This window comes from Acinonyx jubatus, chromosome A1 (genome assembly GCF_027475565.1).
Source record: "Acinonyx jubatus isolate Ajub_Pintada_27869175 chromosome A1, VMU_Ajub_asm_v1.0, whole genome shotgun sequence".
In the NCBI taxonomy this organism is placed as follows: domain Eukaryota; kingdom Metazoa; phylum Chordata; class Mammalia; order Carnivora; family Felidae; genus Acinonyx; species Acinonyx jubatus.
In genome coordinates, this window is record NC_069380.1 from 149,401,958 (window position 1) to 149,425,561 (window position 23,604).

The window sequence follows — 23,604 nt, forward strand, 5'->3', positions numbered from 1 at the left end:
CAATGCCTTTCTACGAAACTGCGGCTCAGTTGTGCCTCTGAGAATACTATATATGTTGAGTAACATCATGACCACACAGTGCTCATCAAAAACTCCAGTGGTAATTTTAAATGTTGGAAGTAGTTCAAAAGTTTTAAAGAGTTATATAAACAACACACATTTGACAAATACACATGAAAAAGTTAGCTATAATAACACATTAAAATCACATTACAATAGAAAACATTCATGAAGCACAATTGCATTATATATTCGCTGTTGCCAAACACTGTCCATCTATCTATTTTTAGAAACAGTCTTAAATATCACTCAACTGGGCAACTTTCCTGTGTTTCCCATAGTCTTACCTTAGAAGCCAGTGGTACGTTAGATTGATATTTCCCTTGCATGTGCAAGACCCCAAAGAGACAAACAGGCTTCCTCTATCACAGAAAAGCCAACCCATGAATCCACAGCAAATGCATATGGGACAATTTCCTTTCTTTTCGTTTAGCTGAGGCCGGTGGCACTATCGGCTTACAGGACTATGCCTGCCTAAGCGCTTATTCACTTTAAGGTGGAAGGTCAGGGTGAACAGATTAGAGTGTGGTGACAAGGCGGGGAAGACGAGAACTTCTACAGATCCTGGTTTCAAAATACAAATAACCAAACAAGCAGAGAAACATCCCAGGAGAAAAGTCTCTTCAGAAAGGCAGAGGGAGCGCTCCTCCAGAGCCAAACTTAGAAGAGTTCCTACATATCACCACCCCATATTTCACAACTTTGAAATGAGAGACACTTTTGAAAAAGAGCAGGGCAGGGATTTTAATTAGTGAAAAAGGATGGGAAATATTTTGCCTGAGAAAATTTGTATGCATATATCAAACATGTATATAAAATGGTTAGAACACCACTGGATATGTTTTCTCTTTTGAAATACGCAAGGTAAAGACAAACAAGCTTAAATTTCAGTAAAAATTAAGATATTTTCCTGCTTTCCATAAAAATGAGTATTTCTTGAAGTCTTGCCTGCTGAACATTTTTAAAATACGAAATCTGATATTATGTACACATGCAGACTACTACGCAGTGATGATGCGACGTTTTCACGAAGTAAAATATGTCACAAGATGTGGCTTAGAACATTTGATTATGGATCACCACGTTTCAGGGCTGCCAGTAAAAATTCAGAGTTAGGAAGGTCAACAATAGCTCAGGAGTTGTTTTCTTAGCATAACTATTTTTCTAAGCTGATTTTTATGCAAAAATTATTTTGCAAAGTCGGTTTCGAGTATTAATTTGTAGGAGGCCTAGAGAGGCTGAGAAAGAGATTACGTAAGTTTAGTAGCTTTTAAAACTGTTTTGTATGTATACGAAGAAGAGAATCGCTAAACTCCGTGTAGCAGAATTTCAAGTTATGCTGAGAACTTTCATTACATACAATCAACCATAAGCTTAAAATAATTCCAGCAGCCCTGCTGCTAACTTCTCTCCACATGAAAGAAGCATTCTTGGAAAATGACAGAGCCACAGAGAAACAATCAGTAATTAAAAAAAGAAGAAGAAAAAGAAACGCTCTACCACAGTTACACTCTATGGAGTTACAGTCTTCTGCATTTTTTTTTTTCTTTTTGTCAACCTAAATATAAGAAAAATAAAATCAAGCTGCTTACTAAAAAGGGGAACTTCATTATGGCAGGCTTCTGTTCACTTTGAGTTTGGCATAAGCAGACAGATGAAGGCAGAGTGGTTTTGAGACCCAAGTAGAGAAGAATATCTTGTGGACAGATGCTAAAGATCCTTCTCCCACCCCAGCTCTCTCATTTACAAACAAGTTCCCTTGAGTGACACACACCGCCTCCCCCCTTCCCAGCCTAACTCTTTTTTGCGCTCTTCCTCCCTCTCTCCCTCCCTCCCACAAAATCCCTCCCCTTCACACAGAAGAATCTTGACAGAATGGCAGGAAACACGCACAGACTGGTCGGGGAAGGATATGATGTCAGCAACCACGAACAATAAAAGGTGTAAAGGTGCTTCCTTCCCTAAACTGTTCCAGAAGTGTAAAATGGGAACCAAAACTCTTCACTTCCTTCTCTGAGCAGAACTGTCTGAGTGTGCCGTGCTGCATGCCACACACAGAGAGGCCTTTGAGAGGTTCAGATAAGGGACAATGACAGAAACGCAGACATGGCGACACAATTTTGTATTTCTATTTTTAAAGCACCTAAGAAAAATCCATTTCAGGTCTAGTTTCATCTTTTGTATGATTGCTTTAAGGAATAAGAACAAGAAAACGAATTCACTTTGGTCAAGGAGGAGATACATCACAATTACCATTTACTATGTCTCGCAGAAGTCATCTGACACAGCTAATGCAGCCGTATAATCTTAATTTACCCTTCGAGGCAAATGAAGAATTCTATACAGACAAAGAGCCAATTGGATAAATTATATTTTTGGTAAAAAATAGAATCACAAAAGCTGTCCAAAAAACAAAAAAAAAATCAATGTTTGTTAGTAAAACACATTACTTCTTTGCAACCATAGTTTAAAAAAAGATATAGTGAGTGGGGGGAATAGATGACTATGTTATTGCAGTTCTCAAAGTTGTCCAAAAAATTCAGAGTAAGAACCAAAGAAACTAACATAAACTTTCAGTATATAATGAAACTATTTATTTTAATCTCATCGCTATTAGGTTCCTTCTAACATGGAAATGGCAGTCTACCATAAGGTTTCTGTAGGAAGAAAACCACATATCAAGTGGATCTGAGTCATCTTCAGATTTCAATCATCTTCCCACAACACTTTGATTTAGAAATTAAACACAACCTTCAGTTATGTGTTTTGATCGTAGAGTGAGACTGCCATGCCACATTAAAAGATGTGGGAAGAAATTAATTCTCTTCTGCTAAACTTATCTTTGCAAAGCATGTATTTTGCTACAATAAGCACAATGCAGTCACTTAAATAAAAACAACCTATGAAAAATGATCAAACATTAAAATATGTGATGTCAATCTGCAAAGAATTCTGGTTTTCTTTTACTCATATTAGCAAATAACTTCTTCACTGTCTTACATTTTCACTAATACTAGCATCTTCATACAGAGTTTTATAAAAACTAAAGGCTGAAAACCAAGCACACTATGTCCAACAAAAAATGATACTGTCATATAAACACAAACCGGATGCTGAGTACGAGATGAAAATGATCTTAAGCCCAGTTGCTGCAAGCCTGGTATTAGTAATTCAAATAAGTAAATGATTCATTATTATTTGAAGTGGGAAACTTTGCTTATTATGGTACATAGAGATACATTTAACTTTCTCCTTTATGACATATTTGAAAGACATATGAGGCATGTAACTATATTTTGGTTAAAATGAACAAGTAGAACTTTTACTTTTTTTTCTGCTTAAGAGGTATTTTGAACTTCGAAAGACGTAACAATTATTATTATTCTCACTGTTATTCAACTATGTTATATCCTAAGAGTTGGGGAATACTTCCTTGGTCCTGAAAGTCATTCCATGTCTCTTGAAGTAAATTTATGATGTTGTATTACCCTAGCTATGAATGCTAGCTGATTTCATTTTAAAGACACATAGTCAAAACTTACCTTCCTAAGGGTACTTAAAAAACCACTATTATTTACCTCTGGATACATACCATCATGCCAAATACAAAGTTATCTTCTCAATTTATTTCAATTTAGTGGCAATATGATGGAATTTGGAATTGTCACCAAGTCTCAGTAACATAGTGTCACATACAAATAATAATGTCAACTGTCAGTTCCTCATACATGCCACACTCCTTCCTACCACAGGGCCTTTGAATATGCAATCCCCCCCTGCCTGGAATGCTCCACCTTCCCCTCTGTGCCCCCTTAACTTCTTCCTCTCCTTTTTGTCTTAGCTCTAATTTCACCTCCTCAGGAAGCACTCCATCCTTTCATGATCACAACAAATCCCCCGTTAGGACTCACAGCACCATGCCTTTCTTTGTAGCACTTGTCACAACTGAAATTGCCTGTCTTCTTCAACATCTGTGGGCCAACTCTGTTTCGTGTCACTTTCGTAATCACATTATCTACCCCACTGCCAGGCACATCAGAGGAGCCGGTAACTCAGTTGATTAATGAATTTAAGATTTTCACCTCTCAGGTATGTATTTTCTTCAGTTGCTAGTTTTAATGACTATTCCTGAGAATATTTTCATATTTCTGCTTATACAGAAGCAAGTTGACAACCTCATTTAATCCTCTGTCATATTTATATAGCATCTCATATATGGAATAAAAGTAACTCACAACCTGAAGTCGAAGTGGAAAGAATTTTGGAGTCAGGAGGCTCAGGTCTGAACTTGAGCTTGTTGTTTGCTCTTGCCTACAACAAGCTGGGAACAAACTTCTTGACGTGCAGGATGGCTACGAGCACTAGGTGTGGTGCTGTATGCAAAGTGGGTACACAGCAGCACTGCAGACATGACCTACTACTTGTAAGATTGCTTCAGTTTTGAGGCATAAAACAAAAGTCGTGTTATACAACGAGGCTACCAAGCGAATCACAGTCCTTACGTACACCGTGAAGACTTCACTTTCCAGAGCTAATGATGAGCAAGTTCTAACAGGTAATGCTTCATTTATTCCTTAACAATAATCATTATATGAAGAAAAAAATTTACAGTGTTATAAAAATTAAGAAGTTTCTCTTAAGTATCAGTCATGGAAGAGCTTCAGGCTGCAAAAGCAGAAATAACTAGGGAAATATATCAATTTTCCCAATGACCATGGCTGCTGAAAACTCTACATTAATGCTTCTAGTCCTACTTTAATATCTTTCCCCAAGGACAAAAGGAGATGAAATGTATGTCAGAAATATAATAAGGCTAAAAAGGAACTCGTTTTGAAAACCTCTGCAATTAATTTAATAAGTGGGCCTAACCTGCCGTTATCACTGACATAAATCATTTTATTTACACAGTTCTAGAATTTAGGAGACACCCATAACTTCAAACAACCGTGTTGCATTATAAACAATTTAATAAACACGAGGGAAGCATACCTTCCCCGTCATGGTTTTCCATGGTATATTCTGTCTTGAACATTTTTTTCAAACTGCAGCTTAAACAGCCTTCTTCATTCCCCGTTCCAAAATAAACTCCAAATGGTCTAAATATGTCAAGAGCCTCATGCTGTTGAACCACATCACAGTTTTTTTTTTTTTGCCTTTCCACATCATATTAAGTAATTAATTCAGGGTTCTATCATGTCTTTGTTTTCCTAATTTTTCCCAACAGTACAGCCACCACCTTTTCCTTCAAAAGCCACTTAGTGATGTGCCAGGGCTTACCACAAAGGTAACCCCTGCGTTGCGTCATCACAAAGCAACAGCTACTATTTGGCATCACAGATTACGTTCTGTTCCCCAGCTGTAACCTCTCAGTAAGAACACGCAGCTGGATTTTGTGTCACTCTTACTGAACAAAGCAAGTAAAGCACCACACAACACCAGTATCGGTGAAACAAAATTGCCAGCCTTCAAAGCAAGCTAGGATTGAAGAGGGAGATGTTGTTACACGTTTTTGTGTTACTATAACAAAATCTGAGTTCCTGGGCATCTCATAATCCTTTCAGAAAAACATTTTATGTTCATTATTTTCTTAATCTTTTATCGTATTTCATCATATGAAATTCATATTCATATGAATTCATTCATATGAATTTCATATCATATTTCATCACTAAAGTGGAAAAACTCTATAAATTTCTTTCTCAAAAGCCTATATGTACCAGACACCATGTTCAGCCTTACTGATACATTGGTGTGTGTGTCTGGATGTGTGTGGGGAGAACATTTTCGTGCAAACCTGCAGCAAATGGAAGAGCTCCATTTCAGTCTTTCATCATGTGAAGATAAAACAGTAAGAGTACATTTTAAGACACCTGAGTAGTCTTAAATAATCACAATATTACTAAGAAATCACAATATTACTAAGTAATCACACCAAATAATCAAAGAATCACAATAGCACCAAATAATCACAATAAATAATCACAATATTACTAAGAAAGTGATATAACTGGTTAAAAGGCAGTCTAAGTAATTATTCTGTATTCAAATATTACGTTAAACAATTGAAAATTATGTCCTAAAAATAATTTGCTTGTTTTTATTTTCCTAATTTAGTTAATATTTAAAGATGACCTTGAAATAGAAAGAAATAACTACTGTCCTCCTGCCAATGTTTTTGTTATACATTAAGGAGAATAAGCTTGATAAATCACCCACTATTTACACTGAATGTCATTTACTTTTTGTCTTTGGTCGAACTTCAGGAATTTATAAAGTTTACATAAAAGCCTTTCATCTAATATACATAATAGCCAAAATGCCATAATAATGTCTCTCAAAATATAGATATTTGATATTGCTGTTCTATGTGGCTCAATATGGAAACCAGTGATTCATCAATTTTTCTATTCTCTTCATCTCTTTTACAGCATCCTAATCAACCTAATTAAGGCTTTGTTCATCTGAAACCTCTGATGACAATTTGTTTAACTCTATCCCACTGTGGTCTTCTTATAAGGAGAATTAAATCTGATCTTCTGACAGCAATCATTAAATGATCCCAACTGGCCCCAATTAAGCCACATGGCTCACGGGCTTCCATACAGGCAAGTGCCAAGTTCTCTGCTCCATTCGCACATCATTCTTTACCTTGGTTTATTTTCTTAAAGCCAATTAAGTATGTGTCTTATCAAGTGGAACTAAATTTCCTTGTGTACATTAGCTTAAGATACAGTGCATCAATTGACTTTGCAGTCACACTGAAGTATCACACAGGGCTCCTAAAGCCATTCTCTCTAGCTGTAGTGCTATTAATGAAAATAAAACAAAAAACAAAAAAAACCACAACACTTTAAATTTACTTACCCATGCTGAAAGTGATACATGTACCTTCTCAAATAATACACATATTCAAACACTTGTGGCTAACATAAATCAACAACAACTTTCTATCTGGATTATTTACAATGATGTTTTAATAGAGTAGTATCTGCATTTGGTAGAGCTTAACATCCTTTTTTTTTTTTTTAAAGCATTTAAATTGTCTCTTTAAGAGCTGCTAAAAGAGTAGTTCCAAAGTAAGACTTCTGAAGTTAACCTTTATTACCCTTAATTTCTGCTCTAATTTTTTTCACATATGCTCAATTGTAAGTTCTGTAATGATGTTCGCAGGCCTTCCTATGAATGCAGGTAGCCTCAGGATTTAGAGCTCATTGATTGTGTGCTACTCCAGGGAGATGGCTGATTAAAAACAGCCTCGTGAGGAAGAGTAGCTCCTATTCACATCTGGCTCATCTTGTTCTAAACTCTCATACCTGTATGGAAATTTGACCCCTAGCTCTGGCTTTGGAGCACCGCACTTTTCAGAGTCCTTTACCTTCGACGTCAGGGCAGAAGCACAGTTAGATTAATCTCAGTATGACTGGTGTTTGACACAGTTTCTGAAGGCCTTAATCAATTATCCTGACTACTTTTCTGAGAATAAAAACAAATGTGCTGTATTTTTACATCTATTCTAATTATAGCTATCACTGATCATCTGTTGGTATCTGATGCAGGCTATCTGTCACAGTTCTCAGAGCAGATGGATTAGAACATATCTGTTCATCCTAATCATACATTAAAAACTGACATTAGGATAGAAAACTGAAATGGATGCTATGCATCTTATTGGACATTAACCTTGATGGAGCACGGCAATTCTTTTTATTCCTTGACCAACAGATGTAACTACAGAGAAAAAGGAAAATATAATAGAATCTTTAACATATTGACATTTGGAAACACCTAGAAAAATAGGTATGCGTGTTTTCTTTATGATAGCTAAATAGATAATCGTCTACTCGATAAAAGTTCTCCTCAGAAGAGGAAAATTCAAAATATTTACTACAAAATGCTGATGATTTAGAAAATACTAACAGCCTAACAGCTGATTGACCTTAAAAAATGTATAATAAATATACTAAAATTTTGGCAAAGCAAAACAAGATGCTCGGGTGTTGCATTATGAAATATTTCTCACTGTATTATAGTAATCTCCAATAAGGTTTGATGTTAATTTTAGAGCATGCTTCTGCTAAAAAGGGCAAACCCTGCAACAGATTTAGTACAAAGAAGCTGAAAATATCCTGTGGAAAAAAAAAATCTGTAGTGAAATCAGCCAGCCCAAATCCTGCCATTACTCAGCACTGCAGTGACGTGCGGATGTTTGTAGTGGTTTGAGGAGCCAGCAGGGGTGGAAACTCTACGTACTCGACTTCAACATGATTGCAATTGAACCTCATCAAAGTAAGAGCTCATAATTTGTCACAGAAAACAGCCAATTAACATATGTTAGAAAAAGGCTTCATAAAGATAATATATGATTAAAGACCCAGTGCAGCTGTTGAAAATCAAAACTATGCATTTAAAAAAGAAATCTCAGCCTAAGCTTCCATACGGTTAAACTGATAATGGCTACTATGATTTTTTTTAAAGGAGAAAAATATAATTACAGTGCTTCTCATAAGTTTGGGGTTATGGCAAGGGAGAACTGGGTACTGTGGTATTATTTACTATGCCTTACTTAGTTCTATAAATAGTTGAAGCCCTTGCCAAAACTCTTAGTTACTTTGTTATAGTGCTATTTTAAAACACAGACCTTCATTGTGAGCTAAATAGCCTTCAGGATGCACTTTGTAGTTATAGCATTCCTCTCAAAACTATATCCTCCCTTTATCTGTGCAGAACTCCAGGACAAGAGGACTCGACATGACAGTCCTGCTCGCTGTAGAACACACTGGGGCTATGTGACTCAAGGTTTCGACACTTGAGAACTTTTGTCAGGGTTGGTGGTCAGGAAAGACAACGCGTCAATGTGAGAAATGAGACTATGGTGCATGTATGTAGTACAGATCCTCTAACATGACGTAGTGCAGGCCACCTGCCACAGCTTCGGAGCAGATGAACTACACGTAACTCAATGTATGGGGGGGTACTCCCCTCGGAGATTTAAACGAAACTTTAGCGTGGACCAAGCGAGCAAATCAAATCTTCGCTAAATTGATATCATCGGAGACCGTGCACCAAAATCATGATGCTTGATACTACAGATATCAATGAAAAAGTTTGATCTTTAGTTACAGAGACATAAATATGTCAAGCATGATGCTAGGTCCTAGGGACACCACTGTGAACAGAACAAACAAGGTCCTGGTGTTGACGAAACTTACACTTTAAAGTTTGAAAGAGAGAGGCAATCAACAGGTACACCAGTATGATGATTTTAGATAGAGAAGTGCTGGAAAGAAAATACCACACTAGGACAGGCGAGGGGGTGACTAAACAGGAAAGAGCAGAGCTGGTCAGTGCTCTCAGGGAAGATGATATTTGAGCAGATGACATCTGAGGACAGATCTAAAATACAGATGGAGGCAGGCAGTATTTGGAGGATGCCTACTCCAGCCTGAACACTCCATGAATACTCTGCCTGTCACTATTGCTACAAACTCGGCTAATCCATAGTTTCCCAAACCTCAGTTTCCTCATCTACAGAATAGGAATAATTATATATATATTCTATGATAAGGCTGTGAGGCTCAAATAAAAAACAGCACCACATTCATTTGTAAAAATTCAGTTAGATGCAACTCAATTTCATAAATTAATTGTGTCAACTTGTTTCCTTCACTTCAACATTGTATAATTTCATAAAAATTATAAACACTTTGAAGCACTGACAATATAGTATAATGCAAATGGTTTCTAAACTGATATGAACTGAATCCAAAGGTGCTTCTTCCCTTGAAATGTGGGTGTTTCATTAAATCAGTGTCCACTGACTGAACTAGTTCTTGGGCAAAGAAGTTCTTTTCACGGTGTTAAATATGCACAGCACCATGAGCTATCTGACAAATACAATGAAAAACTTCTGCAAGTGTGAAATACAGAATTATATTTTTAAAATCATGCCTCTTTTCTTCTAGAAATAAACAATCTTACAACATTACTGATGTACCTGAGTCACTAGGGCAGGTTGATTTATTTCCTCTCTCACAGGACCCAACTCCCAAGCAATCAGAACAGTTTTGATTAAGATCTCAGTGATATTTGAAAATCCCAGTGTCTCACCGAATGGGAAATGTTCACATATCTTTGGACATACCCATCTAATGAGAGTAAGCTATGTAGCCTCCAGCCAAACAGATTAATTTCCAACTTGGAATGAATAGACAAATTGAATCATCGAGTATTTTTTAAATTAAAGCATTTTAAGAAGAAAAAATAAAAAAAATTAAGGATTACAAATTTTAATAAATAAAAATTGGAGTAAAAAGCAATAGACACATTTTAATCTTAAAATTTGTTAAACAGAAATGTCTAATGAAAAACTAGTATTTTAAGTAAGGAGAGGGTCAAAATTTTCTATGCAACAAAACTTTAAGAAATGACAGGTATACACTTTCAATTCTCCCTACCCGGCCACTTTCTCGGGGAGTAGTATAAATTTGATCCTTTATTGTACTAATTTCTTTTTATTTCCTATTTGGTGAACATACTTTACCAATTTTAAAATAGGGTAAGTTGTATAATTTACCATGAAGCCTAAATTTACACTAATCTATTTTCATTTATAATGGACCTAGTGCCCTGAAAAAGAATCGTAAGTTGGAAAAGGTTTTCTTTTTTTTTCTTCTTGGAATCAAGAGTCTTCTTTCCTCTCCTTTGTGAATCATGTTATAGATATTTATTCTAATAAAAATCAGCATAGTGTTTGACTCTTCTCAATGCTAACCAGTATTTCACATTGCAAACTCCTCTCCCTCCCTGCCTATATTGTAAAGTGACCTTCGAAGGACGCTTGCCTCCCCCTCCAAAACCCCGTCATAATTGCATGCAAAGCAGGCATGTAAATCTGAGTCTCTTCTCTCTCTTTGTAGCGCTGCCTGCTCCATTTTTTCATTTCATCACCTTTCTTTATCTCTTCTTCCACATGTTGAGAACTGAGGGGATATGGAAAGTGAAACTGTCAAAGAGCTAGGAATAGAGGTGTTCTCAGATGAAGAGAATGTTTCCTCCATATACCCGGACAGAGCAAGTTTGTTTCAGAGCATACCCGCCATGGGCCTAGGGTAAACTAAGTCGGTTCCTACGCTGAAGGCCTGGCAGGAGGCTCCTTATCTCAGCTTGTCTACACATTCTGTCCCAGGCTATTTTCAAGGATAGCCCAAGTCATCCTTGGCAGATACTAATACATGGAAAGTATTACAGTACTTCCCCTGTAAAAAAGACCATGCTATTGCAGATCAGAAATTTACTGAAATGAAGTTTTTTTTTTAATCCCCATTCTCTAAAAGATTTAAAAGAAAGCACCCACTGGTGGAAGCAAGCTCATGACTCTCATCAGAAACCCCAGAGTGGATTCCAAAGATTAGTGGTTCCTAAGGATTATGACTAGCTATTCCTCAAAAAAAAAAAGTCAGGAAATTAAAAAAAAAATTAGGAAAGCAAATTCTTTGCTGCAGGACTTTTCATATTCTTCAGTATGCTAGATGCCAAAATCTGGAGTATTTCCAAATGTATCCAGAATATGTTTTGGGAAATGCTAGCTTTAAAGAAAGGAATAAGCTTTTTCTGACTACTGAATACATTGCACTGCTGAAATGTCCTAAACCAACACTTTGCTTAGTGCCTGGCTCAAGGAAAACATAATAGTATTGTTGAATAATTGATAAAACAAAGGAAAACTATACTTCACCTTTACAAAGAAGTATAAATATGATATCAAGTGCAGAAAATTGCTGTTCTTTTAGAGTAAAAATATTAATAAGATATTTAGCAATTAGTGCAACATAGTTCTAAAGCACCAAGAAGTGCTGGAGTGGAGTGAAAAGAAGGCTGTATTTGTAACCAGACTCTTGGTTGGGCTCTGCTACCCATGAGCTGCCAGTCAACTGCTTTGAGTCTCATTGTCCTTAGATATACACATTGTTTTTTCCCCACACTTCTTGCTTTGAAAAGTTGGTGCACCTCAGCCTCAAGCAATATAAGCAGTTAAGACTACGGTTACATTATGCACTTTGGACCACTAATCGCATTTAGAAATTTAATAAATAACAGCTATGAATTATAAAATACTATGACACTAAAAGCTTTACATATATTAACTCCAATCTTCACAACAGCCTATGAGAAAGACTATTTCGTCACTTCCAATTTACAGAAAAAAAGCTGCAGGACAGAGAGGTTAAGTTACTTGCCCAAGGTCACAAAGCTAGTGTTAGAATATATATAGTTATAAAGTATATAAATCTAGTCCCAGACTCTACTCGAACTGCATACTCTGCTAATTCTCCATGCAGCAAGGTACTATTCACGAGAGGGCTTTCAAGTTAAAATTCTATGCAGAAAATTATGTTCAGAAGGTTTTAGTGAAATCTAAGAAGTATTTTTTTTAAGTTTATTTTGAGAAAGAGCATGTGCGAGCATGAGTGGGGGAGGGGCAGAGGGAGGGCGAGGGAGGGAGACAGATATAGAGAGAGAGAGAGAGAGAGAGAGAGAGAGAGAGAGAGAGATTGAGGATGAATCCCAAGCAGGGTCCATGCTGTCAGCAGAGCCCTGATGTGGGGCTCGATCCCATGAACCGTGAGATCATGACCAGAGCCAAAATCAAGGGTTGGATGCTTAACCAACTGAGCCACCCAGGCACCCTGTAATCTAAGAAGCACTTTTTAAAAGAGCGTTCTTTAATTGATCTAACATTCTCTTATTCTTGATGGCAAAAAAGAACTCACTTCACTGTGCCACGTAGGGGAAAGGAATGAAACCTGAGTTAGATATTTGTTATTAGAGTACCACGATTTACTGGCTCATCAGCATCCTTGGGTTTCCCCCTTCTTTTCTACAAACGAATTGGTTGCTCACAAGGGAAATCAGGTGAATGTTTATGAATCAGCATACATTCACCATGAACTCCTGGGAAAAATGTGAAACCAGGAGCCTTCCTGAGGATGGGTCAGGAGCATCAACTTCATTGATTATTAAGATGAGAATTACAAAGAGTATTACAGTTTGTTTTGTTTTTGTTTTGTCTCTAGGTTTGAGACAGTCATCTTGCTCTTCTTCAAAGGACCTTGGGTAAGTTTGTAACCCAGATCTAATTAACTCTGGTTTTACCTTGATCATTACTCCCAACCCCCTTTCTGTTCCTCCTCTTGTTCTTCCTTCCCGTTGTGCTTCTCCTTCATCTCCTCAAATTATAGCCTCTCACAATATTCTTCTTTATGCAGTGGAGCTCCCACTTCAGTATTTTATACATTTACCTACTTCTTTAGAATTCTTTGTGTTTGAGACTTCTGGCTATAACTATGCAATTCACACTCTTTAACTACATTATTTTAGAAGTAGTTTTATGTAGATCAGCTTTATAAGTCACACACCTAATAAAATTTACTATTAATTGTATAAAAACAGTTGACATAATTGGCAATATATTTATAATTGTTGAAGAAAAATAATACACTTTGGTGTATTACAGAAGTTCACATCAGTTTTTCCACAATGTATCATATAGCCTGGCTTTGTCACAGCCTACAGAGTATGAGGAAGTAATAGTTTGTATATTTTCAGTGTATCAGACTTTTCTCCTACTTTCATAGGGAGAGCACTGTGGTACAGAGGTACATATATATTCATTTATGTACTCACATATGTTATTTTACCGGTTGATGAGCAAACTGGGCCAGAGCCATTCAAAAACTTCACAATTGACAATGACCCATTATTTCAAGCCTGAATTCAATTTAAGATGCTGAGCTGCTGATTAGGCAAAGTGAAAGCTCAACATGGCTGCTTCTATAGCCCATGCACTTAAAGACGGTAAACAGGAAATCTCTGAAATTTCTAATCCGTTAAGAAAGCGCCTGTTGGCAAATATTGCCTTTCATAGTGAAGAGATGTCTGGAATAAATTTTATATCAGGGTCACTCATGCTTGTAGGTGGGTCTGGTAATAAAAGAGTTCTGATAAGTGTAGAGGTGACATCACATTTAGATGCTAGAAAAATGAACATTACCATCAAGTAACTAGTTAACATACAAAATCATTATTTGCCTACTCTTCTGAGAATTCTGAAATTAAAAATTATACAACAATGCTTCTCTTATATATTTTATGAATTGGAAAACAATGAATATAGCAATTTCTATTCATTTCCTTTTAAAAAGGTAGGATAAATACTTAATAAATGTTTCTCTAAACTTATTATGGAGAATTTCAGGATGGGATTAGAAATTTTAATTTCCTTAAACTGGATCTTTAGGAGATCCACTTTAAAATTTATCTAAATTTTGCCATGTTAGAGAAGTTCAAAATAATCAATTTTTTTGGTTGAAATATGTATCTATATTTCCACTCAACCAAGGCAAGAGTAGACATGCCAGATATTAATGCTGGCAGAGGCCATGCAAGGTCATACTGTTTTCTCCTCCTTCAGATAATACCATCCCCAAATTATTTCACAAAGATTCCACCTCTCCTATTTTTAAGGCCTTCCGGAAAAGGAGCAACATAACCTTCCTCAGTAACCTATTTTGATATTTCACAACTCTCACTCAGGAAATTCTGACTTATAGCTAATCCCTCACAGAATACTTTATGCCCACTCCTCTTGTTCTACCCTCTGGACAGAGAACAACATTTGATGATCATGGCCTCATTTTATACACTTCAAGACTGTATACTGAATTATATCTGTTTTTGTTATCCTTACCACCCCCCCCACCATATTCGCAGATCTTCATTTCAAGTCATATCTGTCTTTAACTCTGTAGTCTAAAAATATACATAGTACTCAAAACAGGCTCTTGTATATTCCTATCAAATACATATTTTTAATTATCCACACACTACATAAAATGTAAAGCCAAAGTTTATCTTTGCATTTATTTCAATTGTGCATTGTTTTCCCTTGCCAGATTTGTTTCTAGCCAACTCTTCCACATTTTGTATGTGAAGAGGTTATTTGTTTCTCCTTAGCTTCATGATTTCTGACCACTTCTTCAGTTTATCAAGGACATGCTGACTTCCGATCCTATCTTCCAAGGGTCAGACTTTACACTGTTTACATAGGACTCATTAATGTGTAATTTTTTTTAATGTTTATTTGAGAGAGAGAGAGAGAGAGAGAGAGAGAGAGAGAGAGAGAGAGAGAGAGACAACACACACTTGTGGGGGAGGGGCAGAGACAGAGGGGGAGAGAGAGTCCCAAGCAGGCTCTGCAAAGTCAGAGCAGAGCCTGACAAGGGGCTCCATCTAAAGAACCTTGAGGTCATGACCTGAGCCAAAATCAAGAGTCGGATGCTTAATCGACTGAGGCACCCATGCGCCCTTAATGTTTTTAAATTTAGTGAATAAATTATTTCACTATTCCTTCAGCAACCATTCAAATATGTGTGGTTTAGAGGATATTTTTCCAATTTATGAATGAGAATGTCACACAGAACAAAATCAAAAGCCTTGGAAAGTTGAGATTATACCTAATTCGTCTCCTTCACACTCTATACTGCAGGTTAAAAGTCCTCATAGGACCCGTTTTTAATGATGCTGTGTTGGCTCATACTGACACCAGGGTGTTAGAGAATGTATACAAAATGTACAACAAATCTCTGTGATTTTTCCTAATCTATTTTAAGTTTGCAAATAAGAGAGTTACTAACAGTGGCTTCCTTTGCTTTCTTTTAAAAATATCATCCGTGATAGTTACCTTATAGTCTTTATTTAAAACTTCTAAATAAAATAAATAAATAAATAAATAATTAGAAATTCTTAGGGGGCACCTGGCTGGCTGGGCCGGTTGAGAGTCTGACTCTTGATTTTGGCTCAGGTCATGATCTCATGATTCGTGAGATGGAGCCCCACATCCGGCTCTGCACTGAAAGCATGGAGCCTGCTTGGGATTCTCTCTCTCCGTCTCTTTCCCTGTGTCTCTCCCCTACTTGTGCTTTCTTTCTCTCAGAATAAGAAAAATAATGAAAAATTCTTAGGACTAGTATCTTGTAGCCCTGCAATTGCATTATAAGAATTCCTGCTACTAAAATTATCTTAGCTTTAGGTAGACCTGTCCAGGCATTCCATGATATTTTCTTTGTTCCTTAGTATCACTTGATTCCAGAGGTCATAGGTACGTATGTTACATTTCACGTGTATGTGACCACAAACATGAGCTCATTTTGCTGCAAAGAAACATTTCATTCATTCCTTCATTCAATACGGTTTTTTTGTTGTTGTTGTTTTGTGTGTGTGTGTGTGTGTGTGTGTGTGTGTGTGTGTGTGTGTGTGATTTAGTACTTACTGTGTTTTAGGAACAATTTTAAGGGATATACCAAAGAATAAAACAGATAAAAATTCATGCCTTTGTGGAACTTACAATATTCCTGGTATTACCTATATTTACTTTCACCTCCACGTGGAAAAATGGGCTACCCTTGATTTTATCCTTTGCTGTCGTTGTTCTTATTGGTTAAACTGAATGAATTTGTAAATATCATACTTTGTGATTCTCCTTATCAAATTTTAAGCCTTTACTATTTCTTAGAACTTTCACTTCCATACTGTTTTTAATTTCTTCTTTACTCATAATATTTTTATAATTTCCATTCCTCATATGGGCCTTTCTTCAGCCAACCAGATACTTTCTTTCCTCTTTAACGCTTGTGATACAAGATGAAGTGGTATTTGATCACTTGTGCAATCCCTCATTTAAAATTTTCTAAGAATACTTTAAAAGTATTTCCAAGTCCTTTGAAATATGCTCCATTAATAATCAACTTTTTATACTGAAGAATTCTTCAGATCTTTAATTCTTGCTTGTGACTAGATCCTAAGAGATTATGAATTTTTGGCCAATCACTAGGTTTGATACAGCATTAATTAATGAATAACATTGTCTTAGTGTTATTGAAAGACAAAAAATCCTAGTAAATCAAGAAAGCCAAGTCACTTTCCTGTTTCTTAACTATATGCCTGGGTAATCTGTGAGTGTAATATTTAGATATTTCTATTATACTAGGATGAAAGCAAGTGATCCATGATTCCTTATTGTATAATAAAAGATAACAGATTAGAAATAGAGTGCAATTACAAAAATAAACCACACGGAAAATATGAAGATACATGGTGAGGAAAATCCTAAGAATTTATGAATATAGCATCAGGCATCAGAATTATAGTAAATAAAGAAGTGGGAGATATGGTGATGATTTATTTGTCACTATTTTAGTTTTCATTAAATATGTTGAAAAAAGTTCTCAGGAGGAGAAAATAGATAAAAAAAGAAAACAGCTCTGATATGCAGCTGGATATATGCCAATATGTCAGCTCCTAGGGAAATTTTACATGTGTTTATGAGAACCTGAATAATAATAATATTTTCAAAGGTAATATATTGGATTAGGATGTCACTAGCTTCTGAAGAAAGGCAACTTTTCCTTTTCTAGGAGGCTTGAAATTAGGAATGGGTGTCATCCTACAGTGTAATGTTTGAACTGAGAAGGCACAAGACAATGCTCAGCCATCTACCCATAGAGACTTTCACCCGTCTCCTAACCCCGCCCTAGAAACTGGAAAAAGGTATGGTGCAGAGAGAGGCACACCATTGCAAGTGGCTAAGAGATACAACAGACAGGGTTATTTTAGAAGATTCTAATATATTGGGCAGTGGTGCCTGGTTTACCTTAATGTTTCCTCTATCTCATTTCTTTTTTGAATTCAGGACTTTGTAAAATGTCTCTTTATTGCTTTTTATGTGTTTTTGTTAAGGTTTTTTTAAATCATGCCATGAAAAGCATTTTGTATTTGGGTCTGTTTGTTCCATTAGCCATTTGCCTTTCCTCAAAACTGTATTTGAAGCTTAAACACTGAAACATAGACATGTTCCATGACTTAAAATATTGTGTGTGTGTGTGTGTGTTATTTAAATTCTATTTGAAAAATCAATGGTGAACCACAAATTTTTGGAATTAGAATTAAGTTTTAAAAAAATCAAAGTTTAGAATTCTACTGAGACATTGTACAAAAACGATACCAACTGCTAGGTAGGCAATGCATGCTACATGATCACATTTAAATAATTTTAGTATTTGTGAAATTCAATTTTTGTATTTAATTCAGTTTTTTCTAAGACTCCGTTTCTACCAACTAAGCTGTATTAACTAGGTAATATACATATTTCTTCTATGTCTAATAACAGATTTTATGATCTATGATCTATTGAAACTAATATCTGTGATTTTCTTTAATCCAGAAAACTATCATATTGGGAGATTCTATTTCAGGTTGGAAACTTGGAGAAAAAAAGATTTGTATAATAAAATTTGGAATTTTGGTAAAGGAGTCTTAATTTATGTTTGATATTTTGTTTCTTTTTTAAAAATGTTTATTTATTTTGAAGAGAGAGAGAGAGAGAGAAAAACAAGTGGGGGAGGGCATCAAGAGAAAAAGAGAGAGAGAGAGAGAGAGACAGACATAGAATCCGAAGCAGGCTCCAGGCTCTGAGCTGTCAGCACAGAGCCCAATGTGGGACTCAAACCCACAAACTGCGAGATCATGACCTGAGCCTAAGTCGGACACTTACCAACTGAGCCACCTAGGTGCCCCTGCTATTTTATTTCTGTGAAACAATTTTTAATCATCCTAGCGAGGATGTTAACATTGAATGAACATGTCCCAGGGATATTATTTCTATTATTTCAATTGGATGTTATTCTTGGATAAGGTTGTAATCATGTGTCATATTACATTTCAGTTCAGGTAAAAAACCAAGGTAGAGAAAATATATGAAACTTGCCCAACTTTTTACTGTACATAAGTAGTAAAACTAGGTTTTGAGACAAGGAAGCCTGACTCCAGATTCCAGGTTCTCATTCCTCTGTTATACTGACACACGTGTTAGGAAGCCTTATGAAATTTAAGGAACTATTTTCACCATCTAATTTTTAAATTTTATGTTAAAGTCATAAATCACCTGAGAATAAATATATATAATTCAATGCATTAATGATCTGAGCTTTTACTAAAAACAAACCTCAAAATTTGATTCTTACTAGATTAGAGAAGAGTGTTTCATTTTGTTTCTTTTGGCTTGTCCACTTTGTTCTTAAAAATCGGGCTTAAGGGGCGCCTGGGTGGCTCAGTCGGTTAAGCGTCCGACTTCGGCTCAGATCACGATCTCACTGTCCGTGAGTTTGAGCCCCGCGTCGGGCTCTGTGCTGACTGTTCAGAGCCTGGAGCCTGTTTCAGATTCTGTGTCTCCCTCTCTCTCTGACCCTGACCCGTTCATGCTGTCTCTCTCTGTCTCAAAAATAAATAAATGTTAAAAAAAATTAAAAAAAATTGGGCTTAAGATATATTGTTATTTGTAGTTTGAATATAATACACCCCAAATACTAAGTTTTTCTCTGATTTAAATTATATTCCTTAATATGCTTCTATTTAAAGTTATTTCAAGGATAACTCAAATAGTGTTATAGGCTACTAGCAATAATTTATACTTATAATTTATAGCCAGAGATAAGATACCTCTAATTTTCTGTTTGGTGTAATGCATTTACTAGTGTAATCTATTTAATAACATAAACACAATAAGTGATTTTGATTATATAGATCAACTTGACAATAAATTGGACATAGGCACTGGTAAAGATTAAATTTATAGGTGAACTGATGAGAAATGCAGTATGCTGTAATTTACTGAACATGCCTTACCTCATAAATTTCTGTGTCCTTCTTATCAAATGATTCTTGAGGTTCTACATATGAAAATAATTCACCTTCTACACCTAAAATGACCTATTAATTGGAAGCAGTTTTCTAATACTCTATATACTTGTGATACTCAAAATGTTAATAACCAGTGAATTTGCTTTAATTCCAGAAATTAACTAATTTGGACTGCTTGTAAAAGTTTAAACTAGAATGAACATCATAAATAATGAACACTGAATCGAAACTGCCATGTCCTCCAGTGTCAATGGCTCCTATAAATGCTGCCATCAACAGCTGGTTTAAAGTGCAAAAACCACCCCAGAAACAATTCAGGAAGGAACAGTTTTTAAAAATGGGTCCCCATTATGGAAAAAAAATGCCCTTCCTTTATAGTCATTGTCCATTTCCTGTATTGAAATATGACGTAGAAGGAAGTGTAAGAAATTAAGACCTTCTTAGAGGCTTTTTAGTAAGCCCAATCTCCATTATGTGAAACTTCTTTATTATAGGCATTTCAGTACAAATTACGACTAAACATGAGATTACAATAGCAGTAGAATGTTTTAATAAGATAACAACTTAACTATTTGTCATGATCTTCTCCATTCATTTACCTGAATCTTCTATGCACCACAGTCCCCTTCTTATGTGAAAAACTCATCTGAAGTAGGGAATAAGCAATTATGCACTTGAATCTTCTACTACAAAATCTAATAAGTTATGGTAAAAACATATGTTTTATTTATATACTCTAAATAAATGCTAAATGGTAATAATAATAATTGTGGTGCTGAGAGTTTTTATGAAATATATAATAAAGAATTTTCTTCAACATTGAGTTTTCAACCTATTATCTTCTCTACATATACTTTCTGCTTTTTAGAACTTGGGTTATGAGCGGTATAATAAAATTTGACTACAGATTTATACCTATAATAAAAAATAAAACAGACTTCAACTCTTTATGAAAGTGCTACCAAATATATAGCAGTCCCCATGATGACAGAAAAATGACAGCAACAATGCCTTGGAGTAAACTGTCATTTGAGAGTGCAAAGGTAAAAAGAAAATCATTAAGGGACCAATTAAAAAATATTTTTGTTAGGATATAAGAAAATTAAGTGGTAAAGTTCCAAAGAGAACTCTCTTTGTGCTTCACATAGTAGAAATATCATTCAAATAGTTTATCCCTGCTAAGAGATTACCTGTAAATGCTGCCAAGGTCACTGCCAAGTTGTATTAATGGCCATGTTCAGTATATGTCAGTCACATGAGTTAGAGCTGCCTTCTTCTTCTTTTTCTACTGCATAATGACCTACCTCTTAATGCACACTGACAAATTGAGGTGAGTGAATATGTTTTTCCAAAATATAGATGGAAGAGTTCCATTCCACCACTCTCCCATTTTAATTGTACCAAACATGTGGAATGTAAAGTCTGGCAGGAAAGAGGTTTTAAATATTCTATTCTGAAAATTGAACCATTTTTGAAAATGGCACTTTGAGTCTCTCAGGGAATTATTTGTGGCTGCATTGTGAATTTTCTTTCAAATGCACATTTGCTTACTTTGCTGTAAAAGCACAAAATATTTTTTAAATGTAGGAATGACATTTTTTTTAATCTAGAAAGTGTCATTGGAACACAGAGTTAGTAACAGAATGATTTAGTATTCAATAGTTAAGCTCTATTGCAGATTTGTAATTTTCATTTATCAATATTATTCATCATTTACAGAAGAAATGTGAGAGTGTAGGCATATTGGCTTCTGAATACATCTACTGACTAGAGTGTAGCAGACATATTTATGTACTTAGAGTAAAAATAGATTAACACATCTCCTTTACAGGGCTTATATTTAAATAGAATAAATCACATCCTCCAAAGAATAAATGATATTCTAGTATGTTATAATAAGACTTGCTCGTAAGAGACATCTCTATTAAAAATTTACCACTTTAGTCCTGGAATACCAATTTAGTCCTGGTCTTGAGATTAGCAAGATATTAAAAATATCTGGGGAATTAGCAATTTCAATTCCCAATTTGATATTAGAACTTGGCGCTGATTTCCTTGTTTCACTTATATATTTTAATTCATCAAAACATTATTGAAATAATTGGGAAAGAAAGAAGACATGAAGAAGCACTTCACTGCTTACATCAGCTGACTTGAACAATATTTTATAACTATATTTAGAAAAAGATAAAAAGAGCTGAATACAGCTACAATTCTCCATGCCAACTTCCTCTATTACCACTTTTCTTTTTTTCATTTAGTAACTCATCTATAAAACAATGACGTTAAAAAAAAGAGAGAGAGAATAATTCCAGGACCTCTAGATAGAATTTTAATAGGCTGGTTAGATGCATAATTAGTTAGGAGACCAGATCGGACACCAATCTAGCTTTCACTAAAGATCATTATTTCTATTTTGTTTGTGTCATTTTTATTTTTGGTAGTGACTTGGATCATAAACGCATTACAAGGGAGTTTCTCAAATCTGAAGCTGAATACAAATATTATCTAGAAAAATTAGATTCAAATATATTGCATTTATAAGGTACATGAGTAAAAACGGCAATACACAAAATGCAAATAAATTCCATTCTGCAAACTTAACAATTATAACCAGTAATTTGGCACAGGGTGATGTAACTAAAATTCGTATATAATACTTGAGCTGAGATTTATAATTGTATTATTAAAACTTTTATAAAGATGATGTAGAATAATTCGCTATTTAAAAAAAATTCCCCAAAGGCAAATAGCAGAAGGAGGTAGTGAAGAGAATCTGCATGATTTAAAAACCTAATAATGACTTGTATTTGCAAATCCAAAGCTATTGTGGCCAAAAACAGTTGAGTAGAAAATAACAAACCTACTTCCAGAAGTGTGACTGAATGGATACAACTTTCCAATGATGTAATATCTTTTACTTTGCAGAATACTGGGTAGCCTTATGTGGACGAAAACCATCTCCTTAAGATAAAAATTTACACACGTTTACCTCTTTCTACATAGTAATAATAATAGGCAATACTAAGTGCTTTACATTTATTATTTAATTCTTGTAATTATTTTAGTCACAATAGGGTAGATAAACTGAGACATATTTTAAAAACAAGCAGTGTAACTTACTCCATGCTGTTTAGTTATTTGCCACTTGGGTAAACCCATTAAAAAAAAAAGCTATGAGTTCATCCCCCACGCTGATGGTTGGGGCAGATGAGAAAAAACAAAGTTCACATTTTGGTCAAAAACTGACATACTTGGGGATAAAAATTCTGTTTACTAATGTCACTGTTCTCTGTGTAAGAGCTGGGTAAGACCAGTCCTATGTTAATGGACTGGTGGTTATTTAGAATTCTAGGTGGACCACATGAGTGTATTTTGTTTCCTCAGATAGATAAAAAAATTCTTCAGTGTAGTAAAGTACAGTATTTCTTTAAAAAGAATGATGGTTTCAAGCACTTTAAATATATTTAGTTTACTTGTTTCATTTATTCTGAAAATAAAAGGCATTCATAAATTCACATGCTCCACCTGCCCAAACCTTAAGATGCACATATCTAACAGCCAGCCCCACATGATTTTTGGCTATTCTACTGAATTCTATGGAAAACCTCTCATTTATTCTACAAGGATTGTGAGACTTGTTAAAAAAAAAAGGTTATACACATATGATAAAATACACTAAAAACAAGTGTGATATTTGGCTAGTACAAAGCTGCCTAGGGCTTAATTTAAAAATGTACAATAGGAATTTGATCACATTTATCCATTTGATTTGTGTCTAAATGTTTAGCT

The 23,604-nt window shown here is 35.2% G+C and overlaps 1 protein-coding gene across 21 annotated transcripts in view; it reads right to left on the bottom strand.

The window, feature by feature from the left end:
• MEF2C (myocyte enhancer factor 2C) overlaps window positions 1-23,604 on the bottom strand; it is a 169,360-nt gene that overhangs the window by 95,486 nt on the left and 50,270 nt on the right. For 2 of the 21 annotated variants that reach the window (XM_027038496.2, XM_027038480.2), the window contains exon 1: window positions 1,653-1,837. The exons of 17 other annotated variants lie outside the window; for them this stretch is intronic. The gene's annotated coding sequence lies outside the window, so the exon portion shown is untranslated. Of the gene's footprint in view, window positions 1-347; window positions 1,593-1,652; window positions 1,838-23,604 lie in introns of those variants that run through there. 2 more of the 21 variants (XM_027038465.2, XM_027038454.2) reach the window with 1 other exon arrangement.